This window comes from Rhipicephalus microplus, chromosome 5, assembly GCF_043290135.1.
Source record: "Rhipicephalus microplus isolate Deutch F79 chromosome 5, USDA_Rmic, whole genome shotgun sequence".
In the NCBI taxonomy this organism is placed as follows: domain Eukaryota; kingdom Metazoa; phylum Arthropoda; class Arachnida; order Ixodida; family Ixodidae; genus Rhipicephalus; species Rhipicephalus microplus.
This window is the reverse complement of record NC_134704.1, coordinates 115,178,964-115,186,855: the sequence shown is the minus strand read 5'-3', so window position 1 is coordinate 115,186,855 and position 7,892 is coordinate 115,178,964. Positions and strand designations below refer to the sequence as shown.

The 7,892-nt window shown below is 46.0% G+C and overlaps 1 long non-coding RNA gene across 1 annotated transcript; it reads right to left on the bottom strand.

Moving 5' to 3' along the window:
* Positions 1-2,623: 2,623 nt before the first annotated feature.
* On the bottom strand, positions 2,624-7,684 carry LOC119174279 (uncharacterized). Its single transcript, XR_005110194.2, has 2 exons — positions 7,612-7,684; positions 2,624-2,809 (listed from the first exon to the last, which is right to left on the bottom strand). It is a non-coding gene; the product is annotated as an uncharacterized LOC119174279 (long non-coding RNA).
* Between the last annotated feature and the right edge of the window lie 208 nt (positions 7,685-7,892).

The window sequence follows — 7,892 nt, the reverse complement described above, 5'->3', positions numbered from 1 at the left end:
GTGTTTGTCCTTTACGTAGAACCACGTCTTCATTTCCGCTCGTAAACACCGGCACACTAACCTCTCCGTCCTCCATGTCAACAAGAATTTCGCACGCACAGTTGTTGAATAGCACTGCACCAGTGACGTTAGACTGCGATGACAGTCTCATTCAATTTATAACATTGCCCTGCAGTGGGGTCTCTTCAGCAGTTTTCAAACGTAATTTCGGACATGAAACAAAGGGTTTGAGATGTGAGAATGGGCACTCGTCTCTATGCAAGAATTGCAAGCTGCCACCCAGCCTAGCGTAGGTCACATATGACAGCTCGGTAAACTGCGACCGACAAGCAAATCGACCGACCGGGCCTCGTCGGGTACAACAAGTATCGGTATGTTCTTGCCAACGACGCCATCTATCAGCAAGTCGGCCTGGCACCTGCCAATCGCACGAGCAGCTGGAACGCCTTGGCTGCCGAAGCTATACAGTGGTGTAGCATCTTCCAGCACTCCCGCTCCGCACCGCACCACCGCTGATTCGCGCAGTAAGCAACCGGAACGGCCTGTGTTTATCATGCCAATCAAAGTCTCATTGCCATTCCATTTAACGTGCTTCAAAAGCACGCCAGGGTCAATGTTCTCGCCAGAGACAGCGTTGGTCTCATTTCTGGGGCCTTTGGCTTGGCAGTGCTTTTGGGTATGCCCAGTCTTCCCACAGTTTAGACATTTTTCTATTCGTCTTTCCTCTGGGCAATCCCACGAAATGTGTCCGTATTTAAAACAATTATAACATTTTCGCTCACCGTTGTGATTTGTGATAGGTGGTCGCTGGTCCCGCCTGTCGTACCCGGACGCACCCTGCAGCGGTGCCTTGAGTGCAGGTTGCATACGAGGTGCATCGCTCGTCGCTATTCGCTTAGCCGCTGTCCCGAAACGTTCTCGTCGCTCACGGTCGATCCTCTCAAATTCCTGAATGTCGTGCCACAGGTCATCCGCGTCTTCGTGCGACCGTCCAAGAAGCATCGTGCATAACTCCCGCGATCGGAGGCCGGTCAGCACCTGCTCCCTCGTATCACAGAAATCCAAATGCGCCTCTCTGCAAAGGCGTACATTCTCGTGGAAGTACACAGCCGTGTTCTCATTTCGCTGCTGCATTTGCTCTTGCATACGCCTCCATCGCTCCGCCGCCCGAGTCTGGCGGTAGAAAGTTCGCCCGAACATCCGCTCGAAATGGTTCCACGATGAAATTTTGGCAGCTCTCGAACGGTACCAATCATTGGCGGCACCGACCAGGTGACACTTGGCAGTTTCGAGCAGGAATGGCGTTGGCCACCGGTGAAGCGTAGCCGTCTGGCGCAAACCTTCCATTCATTCCAGGGCTGCTGACGCGCAACCATCACCGGAAAAGCCTGGAATATTCCTGCTCGAATCGGGCATCACCTGAAACGTGTTGATGGCCGCCTGGTGTGGAGCCCCCGACGACTCCGGCTGAGGCAACCGCCGCAGCAGGTCCGCCAAGAAGCGGTCTTTCTCGCGCAAAGCGTCGAAAAGTTCCCGCTTGGTGAGCCCAGCACAGTCGTCGTCATCACGGTGACCACTCTCCCCCGGCGATGATCCGTCCAGCATGGCTGATGTTAGCTCTCTGGAAGTGCACGCTCACTGAAAGTCCACCATTGCTTTGTTCTCGCACTGACGCAATCGCACTCCTCGCTAAGATTTTTCAAACTCGCTCCGAACGTTTCCTAAAATCGGTCAAATCCCACTTCTGATGAATGTTAGCTTCCTCTATCCCGCTTTTGGTAAAACTTAGGGTGTCGCAGATATGGCCGTAAAAAGGTGAAATATGATAGAAGACACAACACACGACTCACGCACTCTTAAGAAAATGGAAACAAAAGAAGGCTGCATTTAGTTAAGAAAACTAGGTTACAAACTAGGCGCAACCATTGAATTCCGCACATCGCACAACGCACAACCGCTCAAGTCGCTCGAAATTCGCAGACTCTTCTTCGCTCGCCGTTCTTGCTGCGTCTCTGGCTCTTCCCGCGCTTTCTCGCTCTTCTCTCTCGACCACAGATCCGAGCACACACACGCGCACGCTGACACAAACGCGCACGCACCGCACACACACACAACACACACACACACACACACACACACACACACACACACACACACACACACACACACACACACACACACACACACACACACACACACACACACGTGAACAATTTTTTCCACGAAGTCAGTGGGGGAAGTCCGTCGCTTCGCCATTCGGGGAAGCAGTGTCGAACGTCCCACAGGCCATGGATGCACAAAGCGGCATGTTTCCTTCTTCTTGCACCCGAATTCGCAAGGTGCAATAAAGCGGGCCGCCGCCTTTGTGCTGACCCGGCGCCCGCAGCACTGGGGGGCTCGCTGATCACTGCTGCCCGTAAACAAGGAGGACGGCCCCCCTCGAGTGACCAATGGACACTCGGACGACACAACACACGCAAAAATAAAGAAATAAAACGAAACTTAAACAAAACTTAAAGATTTGAGGCAGTCGCGTACAATCCGAAAGTCACTGGTTCCATCGTGGCCGTGCCATTTGCATTTGCATGGGTGCCAAAATTTGCTTGGTGCAATACAGCTGACGGAAAAAAACTGGTGACAAAATTTATTGTGAAACTGTCTGTAAATATTCATTTTGAGGACCGCTCTTGAAAAAAAAGTTGTGCGTCTAACGATCGACTTCCTCTTTGAGGAGCACAGGCTACGGCACGATGCATCGGTATATAGGATGCTGACAGCCGTATGGAGGGCAGCATCTCCTGAAGGAACACTAAAAAGAAAAGAAAATATTGTAGTGAGTGATGGTGTACAGTCATTGTCGTCTTAGGTATCTAGCAGAGCAACTATGCAAGAACTTCTATTTCCTACAATAAGTTTCTTAAAATATACAATATCAGTTTTTCTATTGCATTGGAATGCTAGTTATAAAGCAATAAAATCGTCTCCATTCACAAAGTCATTTGAACAACAAAGAAATTGCCTTGCCCTCTTGCCGAATAAAATATTTTGCGTACAGATTGATTCTGGGAAAAAATGTTAGTTTTATGGGCGATTCTCCTAAAGCCGTGGGTGTCCCTCCTAGCTCGTGCGTGACCATTTAGTTTGATGACTTAGACAGCCAGTGCAGACAAATGGACGGATGGACAGACCAACAGACAGATGAACACATACCCAGACAGACAGACAGTGGTGGTTTTGGGACGTAAACCCTACATATCAATCAATCAATTAATCGATCAATCAATCAATCAATCAATCAATCAACCAATCAACCAATCAACCAATCAGACAGACAGGCAGACAGAGAGACAGACAGACAGACAGACAGACAGACAGACAGACAGACAGACAGACAGACAGGCACGCAGGCAGGCAGACAGACAGGCAGGCAGGCAGGCGGGCGGATGAACGGATAGACAGGCCATTCACGGCTTACCAATAAAAGCTTCCGAAGCTTCACCCCACACATCATCGTTCACTGATATGCTGATTTTTTCTTTGTTACGCCAACGTCAGTATGCATGCACACCCACATAGAGTCGTAAAACAAAGCCATTTCTGTTACGCCCTATAAAATCTCCACGTAATTAAACCATGTACACGGTCCCAGTTAGAGAATTCTTGAAAAAAGGCTGTTCAGCGTTTTTATCTTCTTATTCATTCATTTGGTACATACTGTAGTCTGTAGACCAGCCATAAGGTGTGAAAAAAGGGAACATAGTGGAAAAAGTGAACAATTTATGCAGCACGCTTGAGTGAACATTGCCACTATAAAGTACATACTACATACGACGATTAAATATACAGTTGCAGAAAAAAGTGCACTTGTTTCTAGAAAAACGTATAACGCCACAACTGAAGTATTGAGATGACATAATATATTATGCCAATAGCTCGGCTATTTGGACAGAAGAATAGACATATTTTTTATGACAGGAATGTGACATTCACACACAGAAAAAAAGTTAAAGGCAGTCCATTCAATTGACCAATAGTTCTCAGAGAAAGTTTTGAAAACATTAATACGTGCACAGTATGGTGCCGCATCATGACTGCCACTGTGTCTGGTTTGTGTGGAAGAAGAGGGATAAATGTACACACTACAATCCACATGATACGCCCAAGTACGAAGCAGTAACAGCAACTTGTCTCTTGCAATAGCAGCAGGCTATTTCAAAAGTGGAAGCTGTTTCAAGAGTTCGTAGCTCTCAATGATGAAGGTGAATCAAGGCTGTGATAGGCGCAGTAAAAGAAAAAAAAACATATTCTTCCTGAAGAGGATCATAGGGTGATGCGAAATATCGCGTTTGTGCAGCGCGGGCAGCCGTTTTTTTATGCGAAGCCTTTCTTAGCGAACTTCGGCGACTTTGAGCTTATCTATCTATCTATCTATCTATCTATCTATCTATCTATCTATCTATCTATCTATCTATCTATCTATCTATCTATCTATCTATCTATCTATCTATCTATCTATCTATCTATCTATCTATCTATCTATCTATCTATCTATCTATCTATCTATCTGTCTGTCTGTCTGTCTGTCTGTCTGTCTGTCTGTTTATCTGTCTGTCTATCTATCTATCTATCTATCTATCTATCTATCTATCTATCTATCTATCTATCTATCTATCTATCTATCTATCTATCTATCTATCTATCTATCTATCTATCTTTCTATCTATCTATCTATCTATCTATCTATCTATCTATCTATCTATCTATCTATCTATCTATCTATCTATCTATCTATCTATCTATCTATCTATCTATCTATCTATCTATCTATCTATCTATCTATCTATCTATCTATCTGTCTGTCTGTCTGTCTGTCTGTCTGTTTATCTATCTATCTATCTATCTATCTATCTATCTATCTATCTATCTATCTATCTATCTATCTATCTATCTATCTAAGCTTTCTATCTAGCCACCTACGACATTTAGCTCTCCTGGCCATTTCGATAATGGTATCGATACCAACTTTGGTATGGCATAACATGACTCTATGAACAACATATTTGTCTAGTCATAACATGAAATTCATGACATGTATGTCATGAATGTCATGATTTATACTTCAAGGTCTTGCTGCTCTTGCGGTGGTTCGTTTCACATGGCATGTTGCAAAACTGGTATGCTATGGCATGATTGCAAGTCGAACACAAGCGACAGTTCTAGCGTGAAAGACATGACATGCGTGTCTTCTAACAACATGGCTACATGCCCTACTCATGATGCGCTTGCGGCCGTTTCACTAGCCTCCCATATACCAAACTTGGTAGTACGGTACGTGAATGGATGACAAAGGTATGTGACTGGTGCAAACATGATAATCATGGGATGCCGTGTCATGTAACAACATCACTACAAGCTACGCTCATGATGCGCTCGCAGCCGTTGGGCTAGCTTCACATGTACCTAACTCGATATTACGCGACGCAAACGGATGACAGGTAAATAACACATCCAAACATGATAATCACGACATGCGTGTCGTGTAACAACAGGACCGCATGCCAGACTCATGATGTGCTCGCGGTCGTTTCGCTATCTTCACATATGCCAAATTTGGTATTACGTGACACCAATGGGTGACTAAGGTATGTGACTGATGCAAACATGATAATCATGAGATGCGTCTCATGTGAGAACATGACTACATGCCACAGTGAAGGCGTCAATACATTTCGACGTGATGCGGTGCACGTGATCGCCGGCGTTCATTCCATTGCGTCACGCTGGCGTTGCCACGCCAGGCACCGGTCCTGCCATATACTCGCAGGCGTGTGCCGCGCTGCGTTGCTTTGACGCATGCGTGTTTCAGCACGTCCGGCATGCCTCGGTCACGAAAAGAGGGAGACGCAGTGTTGTCTGAGTAACGCATCGGCACGAAATGCAACATGTCGCATTTTGCGCCGTTTGCCGTCGGGCTGCGCCGATGGACGCTGGTCACACCGGTTACGCCTGACGTCAGACTATAGAGTCCTCGTGTTTTACTAACGTAGCGTCGCTGTGCCCAGCGTGCGCGTGCGTCAACGCTACAATGGAGCATATTGGGCCCTTCATGTGGCGCTCGCGGCCGTTTTGCTAGCTCCAAATATACCAAATTTGGTGTTATGTGACGCCAATGGATGAAAACTTATATGACTGGTGCAAACATGATAATCCTGACACGCGTGTATGTAAGAATATGACAACATACCACGCTGATGGAGTGCTCGCTGGCGTTTCGCTAGCTCCCCATATACTAAACTTGGTATCACGGGACGTGTATAGATGACAAATGTAAACGAGACATACAAACATGATTATCATGACATGGAAGTCATGTGCGGCATCATTTACCTCCATCTGGTAACGTTGTGTTAATTTCAAGGTAACATTTCAACCTTTCTCAATCGTGCTTCGCATATCATTGATTCCCAATTTACGTGGGATCTGCCATTTTTTTTCTTTCAATCAATAAAATTGCTAGCAGGCGCTGCCCTGCGTGGGGTTTGTGAGACGCCACGGGGGCATTCCAGCAATTCACCGTTTTCAAGTCAGTAAATTAGCATGATAATATTTCCAGTATATTTGACATGTTCGCCAAAACCGCTAGAACGTTGCGCGTGAAGCGACCCTGGTGTAAGTTATGCACAAGATTTTCACGATATGCTGGTGCGTTATGCCGTTGATATCGGGGCTTGATTTATCTCGCGCTGAGAAGTGTGCGACAGATCAAGGGAAGTGGTGCATCTAAGAACCAGGTGTTTGTGGCGAAAGATAATAGATAATTGAAATGGAGCCGCTGCCGGCGGTCTCCACCAGGCGGCACTACAATGACAACACAGCGGTCGTCTACGTTATCACTACTTCTACCCCGCTTTACTGCGTCGAAAGCTTGGCCTGTAGAAATGGTGAACGCGTCATAGTACTATCCGTTTTGCACGGGGCAGATGGCATGTCGGGCCTTGAAGCCCAATTTGCCTTGTTGTTGTTTTCCTCTGCACATCGCTCGTACTAAATGAAGGAGATTGACCAATGATAAGGTTAATTTTGTCAATACTTTCCGTATTGCTTATTACTAGGTATGCTAGTTCATATAAAATAACGTCTACGTAAAAGACGCAATTTACATGAATATACCAAGCTATCGAGTGAATGGTACATCTCAAGATTTTATTCCTCTATCACGGCTCCTTGAAAATTTATTCACATAAGAGACTTTATTGCGGAAGACTCTTACAATCTCCAGTATTCTTACGGCGGGGGAGAATTCATGCTGCAAGCTAGGATTTCAGCATAGCTACAACCGCGAATGCCAACTGTGATTTGCGACTCTTTCGTTTTACAAACCGCTCCGCGCGGACCGAGGCCGGAACGTGGTAACGGCTCACATAGAGTGGCGTAGTGAGCGATTTGTGGGCCGAATCGCGATTAGGTTCGTAGTTAGATTTCAGATTTAAGTATATTACAGGAAGGAGTTTCACATCGATGCACTGTGTGGCTATCTTGTGGCTCCGAATTTGTCGAAACAGTGTGATAACTTATGAAGACTTGTATCATAAAACACTCTCACACACTTACACGAAATCCGACGTCGACGCAGTATTTTAAGCCCGGGAGTAAAGAAGTTCCTTCCACCGCTTGTCCGGTGATCTGCACACGAGAATGACCCACAACAATAATAAAGAATCCCGCTCGCCTGAAAGTACAGGTTGAGTGGTACTAATCACTTGTATGGGCTACAGTTCTCAGCAGGCTGATGAAAATGCGGCTCCATAAACACAAAAAGACACGGAGATTCCGACATACAATCCAGGGCACTTGTCATTTTTTTTTCAAACAGAGTATTTTTAGAGCAATTG